Source organism: Etheostoma spectabile, chromosome 3 (assembly GCF_008692095.1).
Source record: "Etheostoma spectabile isolate EspeVRDwgs_2016 chromosome 3, UIUC_Espe_1.0, whole genome shotgun sequence".
Taxonomy (NCBI): domain Eukaryota; kingdom Metazoa; phylum Chordata; class Actinopteri; order Perciformes; family Percidae; genus Etheostoma; species Etheostoma spectabile.
Genome location: NC_045735.1, coordinates 28,296,159 through 28,307,589, shown reverse-complemented (window position 1 = coordinate 28,307,589; position 11,431 = coordinate 28,296,159). Strand labels below are relative to the sequence as shown.

At 38.9% G+C, this 11,431-nt stretch overlaps 1 protein-coding gene across 4 annotated transcripts in view; it reads right to left on the bottom strand.

Annotated features, from left to right (window-relative positions):
• stx1a (syntaxin 1A (brain)) overlaps positions 1-11,431 on the bottom strand; it is a 70,417-nt gene that overhangs the window by 21,089 nt on the left and 37,897 nt on the right. The window lies entirely within an intron of this gene.

Below are 11,431 nucleotides of genomic sequence, written 5' to 3'. Positions count from 1 at the left end.
ACACACACACACACACACACACAAACACACACCTCTATCACACAAATTACCCTAGAGCATTAACTGCCATTTTTAGCACATTGAAAGAAGTGAGAAAGTGAGTCATTTATCATCTTAATGCCATAAGAGAACCAACTCTCCATATGTTCCCAATCCCCAGGAAGCCAGTTTCTGTTTCCTGCATTTTTAAAGCTGCATAAATCACAAAGATAATAAGAGATGATCCTACTACTTTGCACATAATTTGTGACAGGAAAAAAGCTTAAAAATGATTAGATCTTTATATTGTTACTTATTATACTTCCCTACAGATTCAAACCTACTTTATATGAATGTTGTCCTTGGCAGTTTGAGATACAGTATCACACTTTGACAATTACAGTAAAACAGCCCAGATGGCTGGCATATTGAGCTGAAAATTCATAAACAAACATATAGAAATTGTTGGATCCACTACTGTATTACATAAGATGGGACATCATTTTATTCACATCGAATGATGTGTCATGAATCCCAATCAGAAGCTTATACCAAACACAAGCTGGGATAAACCTTCTGACTGATAACATAAAATTATTGCAGCTCAGGGGAGATAGTGAACCTATTTCACAACGATCATCAAAGTATTACAAGCTTTTGATCTGCTTAACAGACGTATTTCCATATCAGCAAACACAGCCTGTGGCACATGCAGCCCGGCGGGACAAAGCACTGGACATGCAGAGTTCTAACCAATAACATCAGACTCATTCCCAGAGAAAATTACATTATAGACAGGTTAAATTAAATGTAAGATGGCTTGAGCATGATGAGCATAAGCATTATGTTTTTTTGGACATTTTTCTCTGCTGAGAGATGAGCTGACAGGAAGGAGCAATGATATGCATGCAATATAAGGAATGACTTGGCTGAATGTCTACCATTCACTACTTTTTTGAGTATAAAGCAGTTCAAGGTGCAATATATATATACAGTGAAAGTATCAAAACGCTCAATCCACAAATAAATGCACAGCCAGTATTGAGAAGCGGTGCCTTTAAACGAGCTGCCAGGACTTTCTTACGGTTGTTATATCACACCTCTACTACATGCAGGTAGAAAGTGTTGCTACAGCGCCGTTATAGTCATTCCCTGGATACAATCACGTTGCAGAGACACAGGGCACAGATGTGGAGACCCCTGTTTCTGACCAATCAGAGAAAAGGCCAGGCTTTTTCGGGAGGGGGGCTTAAAACAGAGAGTTTCAGACAAAAGGTGAATACACTAACAGGTCTATTCAGACAGACAGCATTAGAAAAATAATGTTGTTGTTTTTTTTACAATAAAGCATGTAAACATGTTCTAGTAGAAACCCAAAACAGAAGTGTTAACCTCAAAATGAGCATAATATAGGACCTTTGAACATACTGTATGTATTTTGACCATGGGTTGCCCTATAAAGCAATGTTTTCTATGAGTGAGTCCCCATCTTGCTTTTTGCGCGCACATGCATGCACGCAACCACTGATGAGGTAATACAAGTTTCTGCAAATTTGTCTGGCCTCAAGGATACACACTAGGGGGTTTGGTGAGTAACGCTGAATTTCCTTTTGCAGGAAAACTCCACAGGGTCCCTTTAAAAACTTAAGTAATGCATAGGAACCATTATGATATGCATTAAATCTATCAACAAGCACAAGTGTGATGCAGTTAGAAAGAGAAATGGGATACTATGAAATGATACAATGATCATGGAGGATAGGCAGAGGAGCTAATCCAATCGGACCAATACAGAAGAAACTAACAATAATTAAGTGGCTATTTGAAACACAAATTTTCAAATTCTAAAGAGATAATGTTTTTGTGCGCAAGTCATTTATTCTAAAACAAACCCTAGCAGCAATACCATATTCTTGATAGACATTGGAATAAATTTGGACGTGTCTCCTGTCAATAATTTTGCTGCCAATGGCAAAATATGCAGTATACAGAGAGCTGGTGGTCAGAGGCCGAGCTGAAGTGTTGGGCTGAGGCTCTCCTGGCAAAATAAATGAGCAGTGCTCAGTGGGGTGTGTGTGTGTGTGTGTGTGTGTGTGTAGTGTGGTGTGTGTGTTGTGCGTGTGTGTGTGTGTTGGTGTGTGGGATGTGTGCGTATATGTGTGTGTGTGTGTGTGTGTGTGTGTGTGTGTGTGTGTGTGTGTGTGTGATTGTTTGTGCGCATTTTTCCTGACACAAATTAAAATTCATATGTGTGTCCACTTGTGCACAGCTTCAGAAACACATAGAAGTGTAAGGGTTGTGGGAAAGTGTTGCTCTCACTCCTGTGTAACCATAGCAACCTCTAGTATCTTGCTTCATGAGGTCAGCTGCATCAGCATCAGAGATAATGACATAAAAACTGAGCATAGGTTTTGGCCATGAGTAGAGTGTGTGTGTCTGTTAAGGACTTAGATTAGATTTCCCCCTTGTGGTTACCAAACAGAGGAGGCCAACCTGCTCAATCAAGTGTCTATTCAGCCACATTATTGGTTGTCTGAAAGGAGGACGAGAGCAGACACTGATGAATAACTAGAGGGAAAAGTGAGAGGGGAGCAAATTAGAGGGCAAAACTGAGGAGTCAATTGAGCTGTGGCTTCACAATTCATCCCTCTCCCAGGCGCTCAAATGAAATCTTCAGGTCACGCATGTTGCCATCATTAAGACTGTGTTGCTATAGCAATGTGTGCAGTCGGTCCTCTTGCCTGCGTCAGATTGTTTCAAAGTGGCAGAAGGAAAGAGATGCATAGAGATGCTTTGAGGCAGGAAGAAATGCAGGAAATGTGGAAATAGAAGAATGGCAGAAAATGAATGGTATTACAGGATATTTATCAAAATGGAATTAATCTATTTTTAAGGATTAAGTGCCTACTGTTTTAGGAAATGGCCAAGCATTTAAAAAAAAAGAAAAATTGAACAATATCTTTGTGAACTGCTTTAAAAACCAGGACATTGTAGTTACACGCATCCACTGCATGCATCGTCGACTACCAGAGCACTAGGACAACTGTGAATATGACTATTCCGACAGTTGGCAGAACACTGGGAACAAATTAAAATCCCCATGTTTGTCCTGACAAAATTAAACTAGAATGGCAATCAATGCAGAGAGACAAAGTAGAATAGCTCATTTAACATTTCACAATTTCAGTCAAACAACAACTTCAGTTTTAGGGTTACAGATCTGGTGGAAAAGGTCAAAGAATTAGAACAGCAAGGAAGATTTTGTTGCGAAAACTATTCCCATCAGGACAAACCATATTTGTTAAATCAACAATACCGAGAAACAAAATGTATAATTGCTGCGCTCAACACCTGTAAAGACACGATTGGACGTTGGCTGGTAGCCAGACAGCTAATAAATGAGCCAATGACTGTAAAGCATGAATAAAGTTGATGGGAGGATTTGGAAACTAGAAAAGTCTAAGGGCATCTGGTGCCCGGGTGAATAACACTGAAGAGGCCTGGAAAAGAGATGGGGAGAGAAAGTGAATGGGCATATTTCCCAAAATGTCAAACTTTTCCTTTAGTCTGCATCTAGTCTCACATTGCCAGACCTATCTGCACAGCGCTGTGGAGTAAAGTCTGGCTACACCACACACTCTGGGATAGGAGGAAAAAAACACTCTGGGTGGTTTGCATTTCTTTAAACCAAAAACAATCATCTTGGGTGCTGCTAAGTTCTGGACGCAGCGAGGGTGGCTCTGCAAAATGGTCTTGGGAAGGATCTTGTTTTGGTGGAACACTTGCACCCCGCAAATGGTTAAACGTAATTTGTTGTTACTATTGCCGTGTGTACTGCGTCCATAGCAATGCTGCCAATCGGTCCAAAAAACATCCCAGTTAGAGAGCAAACGCCATGAACATGTTTCTTATAAAACTTTACACTCATTCACCAAAAGAACCAAGCAGGCTTGCCTTGTTGCACAACCAAGATATTCATAAAGTCTTACAATTTTCAGCGTGTAGCTTGCTAGCTCGATGTTTGTTGTTGTAGATTTTGAGAACGGCAACACACAGAGCGCGGAAGGAGAGGGGCCAAGCCTGACTTCAAGTTTCATCCAGGTAAAGTACTTCTGTTGATGCAGAAAAACCTGCACCTAACACTACACCTGAAGGTCAATATCACATCTAAAAACTACTACTTTTTGTGATTGTTATTGCCACTCTTCATTCTAACCCCAACCGGTCGTCAGACACCGCCTACCAAGAGCCTGGGTCTGTCCCAGGTTTCTGCCTAAAAGGAAGTTTTTCCTCGCCACTGTCGCACTGTTGCTTGCTCTGGAGGAAACTACTAGAACTGTTGGGTCCTTGTAAATTCTGGAGTGTGGTCTAGACCTACTCTATCTGTAAAGTGTCTTGAGATAACACTTGTTATGAATTGATACATAAATAAAATTGAATTGAAGTATATTGGTATTTGTTTGTTGCCATGTTGACAGTCTTTGCAAACGCACCAGATCAGATACGTGCCAGCCGTCATGTCTACTGATGAGGATGGTGCCTACATCACTCAGTGTCAGTAGCATATTACTGAGATGTGGTGAAAGATGAACACCCTGGAAGTTCTGGACAATTCTTTAAGCTTTGATTCTACAGCAACAGCAGTTTATACACTCATGTTTCTTCTTCACAGTCACAATCAGCAATCTGTCTTTCCCATTTCCCCTTCCTATTACTATATCAGTCTGATGTCAGAGTACCGTGACAATGACAAGATGCCGAGCCTGTTTCCTCCACTCTAACTCAGGGTCAATTGCTGCCGCTCCAATCGCTAACTTGCAGCCATTTATCTTTTTCTTCATCTCACAGCCTCTCTCGCTCTCTCTCTGCCTCCCTCTGTTCTCTCTGTAAATATATTACCAGTCCTTTGTGTGTTTGTGCCACTTATTGATCGTCTAGAGTTCAGTTGTCTGATGTGTAAGAGAGACAGAATGTGAGCTCATCCCTCAAACATTACCTATTATTTGCCTTACTGCAGAAATACAGAATAAACTCAGCAAATGACAAACTGACAGCACAGATACCACACACATCCCTACCTTTATTTCTGTTGTTGCACAGCTTTTCAACAATTAATGAGTGTTACTATCAAAAACTGTTGTTAGGGACATTTAGACTTCTCCTTTATTTCATGATAAAAAGTAGATAAGTAAATATACTAATAAGCAAACTAGCACAATAGTAAATATTCAGGAGTTACTTTGTTTTTATTTTTTTTATTATTTTAACAAACTGAGATTGGTTAACTTTTTGATGTTCTTATTGTTGAACAATAAACAGTAAAGGTAACAGTGTTTGTTATAAATGTGTTGTTTTTTGTTATTTTAAATAATTGCATTATAAAACCAGGACAAACTAATATTTAACGAAACCTCGACCCCTTGCTCTGCCGCCAAACATGGTACAGGGTTTTGGGAGATTGGCACATAAAGATTCTACAATGTTTCTAACCTTAGAAATCAATTTAGACTACTGTCTAGAGTTGTTATAGCTTGTGCAGCACGTAAAACACAGAACAAGATATCTTTTTTTGGGCATCACTCACGAGAAGATGTGGGTGTACCTTTTTTAAGTCTCTTCTAACAACTCTGTCCTTCCCTCTAACAACCTCTCTATCTCCTGCAACATCTCCTAAGACAGTATAACAGGGTTTCTGTCACTCTGAAGCCTCCCAGCACTTGACATTTCAATCTAGAACTCAGCACTAACACCACACGCCTCTCACGGACCACTGGCTCAAGAGTCTAAAAGGACAGAAGACAGTTAAACTAAGTTATCTTACTAGCTTTGACCTCTGTATGTGCATAAGTGTGTGTGTTTATGTATATGTGTGTGTGTGTGTGTGTGTGCGCTTAGCCTTGCCTTTGAACGTCAACATCATATTAACCTCACTTAATGACGGATATTGATATTTCACAGTATAAAACTGTCTTCAATGGCTGTAACAGTATGACAAAACAGCTCGGACATTATGAGATAGATGTAAGAGAAAGAGAAAAAGGGAGAGAGACAAAGGGGATAAAGAAGAGAAACAAAGAAATAAGATGGTTGAGGTGGAACAAAGGAAATACAGAGAGCTGGGGGAACTTATAGAACACTTTCAGTTTTTGGTTGAGGGTGGAGGAGTTTTGGCACTCTGAGGGAGGGAGCACACTCAGCCAAAAACTGATCCTAGAAATAGTAACACTCCCAAGCTGCAATTAAAACAAGCATCTCCAGAGCTGTGAGTTGAGGACTTTCAAGAGTCAGAAGAAAGATGCTCTTTAAAAAACGGGAGGCTGAGATGTCGGGGGTGGGGGGGGCAAACACTAAGTGGTTGGAAAAACAGACTGGCAAATGTTATTAAATAAGTGTAAATAAACCCAAGTAGCTGTATTAAGGAGCAGGTTCTCTGCATTTAAGTGCATTTTCAAAATTAAAAATGTGGATTTTGCACTTCATTTTATAGTATTTCTGAGGTGTATAATTCAATCTGCACCACCCATAATATGTCCTCCTATAAAAATGTAAGACTCCCACTATTTTCTTTAATTGGTTTGAGTCAATCAATCAATCTTTTAATCAATCTACTCTATAACTTTATAACTCCTCCCTCTGAGTGTCCGACACACAGACACTTAGAGAGGTTGAAACTGGACATTATTATCGGTTTTGTGCAATAACACTGGCTTGTAATGTGTGCAATACTCAACTGCTACTATTATCATTATTACTTTTCACCATTGCAACACCTTAATTATGTTAATTATGTAAATTCTGTATCATAATATTCCTTTAACTATGTAAATACCCACACTCCTTATATTTCTTTATTTATATTTCTACTATTTGTGCAACTGTAACACAGAGTTTCCCTTCAGGGATCAATAAAGTATTTCTGATTCTGATTCAGATTTTGAATCAAAACAGAAAAAGAGTCACCCGGCTGGACACAGATGGACACAGAAATGGTCTCGCTTGTCCAAACTGTCATTATCGTAGCCGTAGATCGTAGCTGACCGGCATCGTCCCCTTTACTCGGTTGTTTGAAAACCTCGACCAGCCAGGCTATTAGCGTGAAAACCAATTCACAAAAGATATGTGTTCCTCTGGGCCAGAGTAAAAATGCAAATGTAAAAACAGAGTAATAGACAGACAAAAGCAAATTAACATTTCTCCATTGTGTGTGACAAGCCCAGATTGAGTTGCTCGGTTTCCACTAAATTGTGGTCTAATTGTCTAGCAGTTGGAGTTTGATCCAACGATAGAGATAAAACCCAATTCTTAAGTCCCTTAACTGGTTTTCTGCTAGCTTTGCGTTATTACTCCAGACTGCTTGTCTCAAACGGTCTTAATTTACAGACCAGGGAGGCACATTAAGAGCACAGAAATCAATCATCACCTTGTTCAGGTTTCCTACCACGGTCCAAAAACAATCATGATAGGCTAATTGGAAACTCAAAAATTGAGTGGGAATTGTTGTCATGTACATGTGTACAGTTGTCATGCATTGATGGATCATCTTGTTTTATGTTTTACTGGACGTTAATTAACATGAAAAGGTGTTTTTTTAATTGTTTGACAGCTTCTTCTTAATAAAATAACCAGTAGTTTGAAAAAGATAGCACCTTAAGCTACACTGTAAGAAGATAAACCAATATAAAATCACTTTAGCCTTTTCCCCAATTGCGTTTATAACAATGAGTTTTCTGGCGTTGACTGTTTTATTACTCTTTCAGAAAAATAATGTACATTTGGACGTCTAAGGTGACAATTTTTGTCGTCCTCTGCTTCAAAAAAGATTCAACTGATACAACTAGACGTTCCTCCAGTGAGGATGTTGAAACTGCTAAACTAAAGAGAGGGGAATGAGAATTGAAATCTATAGTGAACTGTGCTTATCTCTGGAAACTGCTATCTGATTAAAAACTGTAAGGAGAAGAGGAACTAGAAGTGTTGACAGCAAGGGAAAAATATGTTTTATGAGAAAATATCTAAAAACAACATTGTCTTAGTGTCAAAAAAACTTATTTTCCAATACTCTAGTGTTGATTAAAAAAGTACACCTAAAGGTTTTAATACCTCCATCCAGCGAAATGTCATATTTCATTTGAACCTCCCACTCTCCGAGAAAAAGCTCAGCGCAAAAGCCACTGATGCTACTGCAGGAGAAGCAATCCTCATGACTTTTGGCCTTTCATTAGGAAATCTATCAAGTCTAGTCTAATCAATCAAAATAACAAGAAGCGCTGCACAGGCCCAATAAACAAACCTAGTAAACAAAACAAATAATGCGTTTATGTAATGGGCAATATGAATTCAATCATGCTTCTAAATATAAAATGCATTTGTCGTCCCTTCCTGCATTAGAGGTATTTGCTCATGAGGGAACACAGGTTCAATACTCATTATGACCCGATGGCTATTACCCAATCTATCATCATTACTGAACCTACTACTGTACACAGATGCTGAGCACAACCCACACAAACACAAATCCTTAACACCCACCAAGTACACACAGACACACAGACACACACACACACACACAATATTGCAATCCCTTGGTGGAAAGGTGGGTAAACTGTGATATGGGATCATGCGTAATACAGGGGCGAAGGTAATATTACACAGAGGCAGCTGCACATGTGTCAGCTTATGTGTGTACGGGCTAGTGGGCTGGAGTTAAAGCTATGGAGATTACGAGGAAACGTCTTAGTCATTGTACACAAAAGCTCAACCAGCAGAGGGGGAGGAAGAGGAGGAGGAGAAGGGCGAGGTCGGGGTCAGGAAGATGGCCAGATGGGTGGTGGCAAGGGAGATGTGATATGATTAGGAAACTGATCAACCGTGACAGAAACAGAAGGTTTACCGTTGCACAATGTTACGCTGGGTTGTGAAAGACTCACTCTCAGTATCACACACTCATAGTTTCACCTAATTTCAGAGAAAGAGTGGGAAGAGGAGGATTCAGGTGAGAAAGCAATGTGAGAATACTTGTGTTAAAAAAGGAAAATTCTTATTGTCATCAGGAAGGAGATGAAGTTTGATTTAGTAGGAAGGAACAGTAACCAAAAAATGCTCCTCTCACAACAGGAGAGAACATAAAAGAATACCAGAAAAAAAACTGTCTGAAGACAAACAAAGACTATTCTTATGAAAATGATAAAAAAGGCCACACTAGTCTTTTATGCAACACTTCCGGTGCAACAATGAATCAGTGTAGAGCTAAAGCACATCAGGTTTCACATTAAAATGTCATTCTGCAATTAGTTTTGATGACACACTCCATGGCGGCTGAAACACTGAAATGTTCCGACTGTAAGCACTGACTGTAAGCACACCGGTCACAGAAACAGAACAACTACATAACAGCACTGCATAGCTCTTATGATCGTCACACCAACCCTATTTCATATGAATTATGTTCCTTCATATCACTAATTTTTGATGGCTAAGATGTTTTGGAGGAAACGTAACTGCCGTCCGACCAAATGAAAGATGTGGGGAGAAGCTCAGGGTGTTTCAGCAACAGGGCAATTCAAAGTGTTTTACATAAAAAGATTAAAATAATAAAAGCTACAGGGCAGTACAAGAAATTAAACAATAAAGTCTAAATAAATTGTCTAAATTATCCAACATGATGTCATATATAAAGCATGTCATACCAACGCATTTTAAGCTTTAAGAGTCATTTAACGCCCCATTCTCATTCCCAACTCGTCCGTTTTGAGCATGTGGTTAACGTTGTGATTTCAAACAAAACTATATGTTTAGGGAAAAAAACTACTGTACAAGGTTAAGAAAAAGTTAATGGTTTGGGTTCAAATGAGTATGGTTGTAAAATAAGTACATAAGCTGAGTAGTTAACGTAAACCTTACTGCTGGTTGGTATTTTTGGCATGGATTGCCATGAAATCTGTTGCAGATAGTCATGATGTGCAAAGGATAGAGCCTAATGTATTGGTATGTGTATCTCCTGACTTTTCCTCTAGTTTGAGTTGCCTAAAAACAGTAATCATGCTTTAGTGGATATTCAGTCAGGAAAAGTGATGGGAAACATTGACAGTGAATTTCTTGCAGTTTAGCAGATACATTCAATATGAACACTATTTTCCAATTCACAGTATACTACAGTGCAAATTATTTATATATTTACGTTTGATTTACAGGAGGAAAAGTTGCCCACAGACACACATGCACACATACGCACTTAAAAAATGCTGCTCAGAAAATAGAGGAGTGTCCTTGGAGAAGGTATCCAGATAATTTTAGTCCCCATCCGTGGTTAAAATGCAACAGACAGACAGAGAAGGACCTGCTGACCCCTGTGTAATGAGCTACCCTGACATTTACATCAGATAATGACTGATGCACATTACTTTTTTTTATTAAACCATTAATTAACCAGGAGAAGTCCCACTGAATTACAGTAACTCTTCTCCCAGAGAGTCCTGGCCAAGACTGGCGGCAAAAAAAGTTTCAAAATACATAAAAGACAGGACAAAGATTACATACTACACCACAAATCTCTTTACATACACCATACAAGAACAAGACATTACACTCAATTTAAGCTAATACAGACATTCAACTTAAAGGGCACCTAGTTAAAAGCTATTACATTGTTCAGTCAGAGTTGACTTTAAAAGGTTTTTAAAAGCATTGAAAGGTGGAAGTGATTCTAGATTCAAGGTGTTTTGGAGTTCATTCCAGACATTTTATCAGGCAGATGTGTGTGTACACACACACACACACGCATGTGTCATCTCCACACCCAGGCTAGTTAGAGGGCTCATCTGATGCCTGCTGCTCCAAGCAGATCGATGTTTTTTGAGGTAGGTGGGAAGAGGAAAAGGGATTTGGGGGGTGTTACTAGCGTGAATAACATCCCCATTGTGAGAGCAGGGTTCACATCTGCTGTTATATCTTTCTGGTTTCCATTAAGAGTTTCTCTGAAGCATTACTCATTACATTATTAAACATTGGTGTTGTCATGCAGAGCAGAAGACTATAGGTGTGTGCTGGCTTGGACAATGTGACCTATTAGGGCTGCTCGATTATGGAAACGATCATAATAACGATTATTTTGGTCAATATTAAAATCACGATTGTTATACACAATTACTTATTGAATTTTGGAAAGAAGAATCTTATTGAAAAAAACAGTGAAACAGTTAATCCTCATGTTGTCCTCGGGTCAAATTGACCCGTTGTCCTATATAAATGTTATTTTTAATTAACCAATTGTAATTACCCAAAATAACATAATTGATTTCACACAACGCTTTGGCAAGTACAAATCTACTCTTTACTACTTGCATTAATGTTGGGGCGTCGTATTCAATTTTATAGCATTTGAAAAAGAAAATTGAAGTGGTTTTGACATATTGACCTAATTTCTGCTTTTCTAACTCAAACATTAGGTATAATT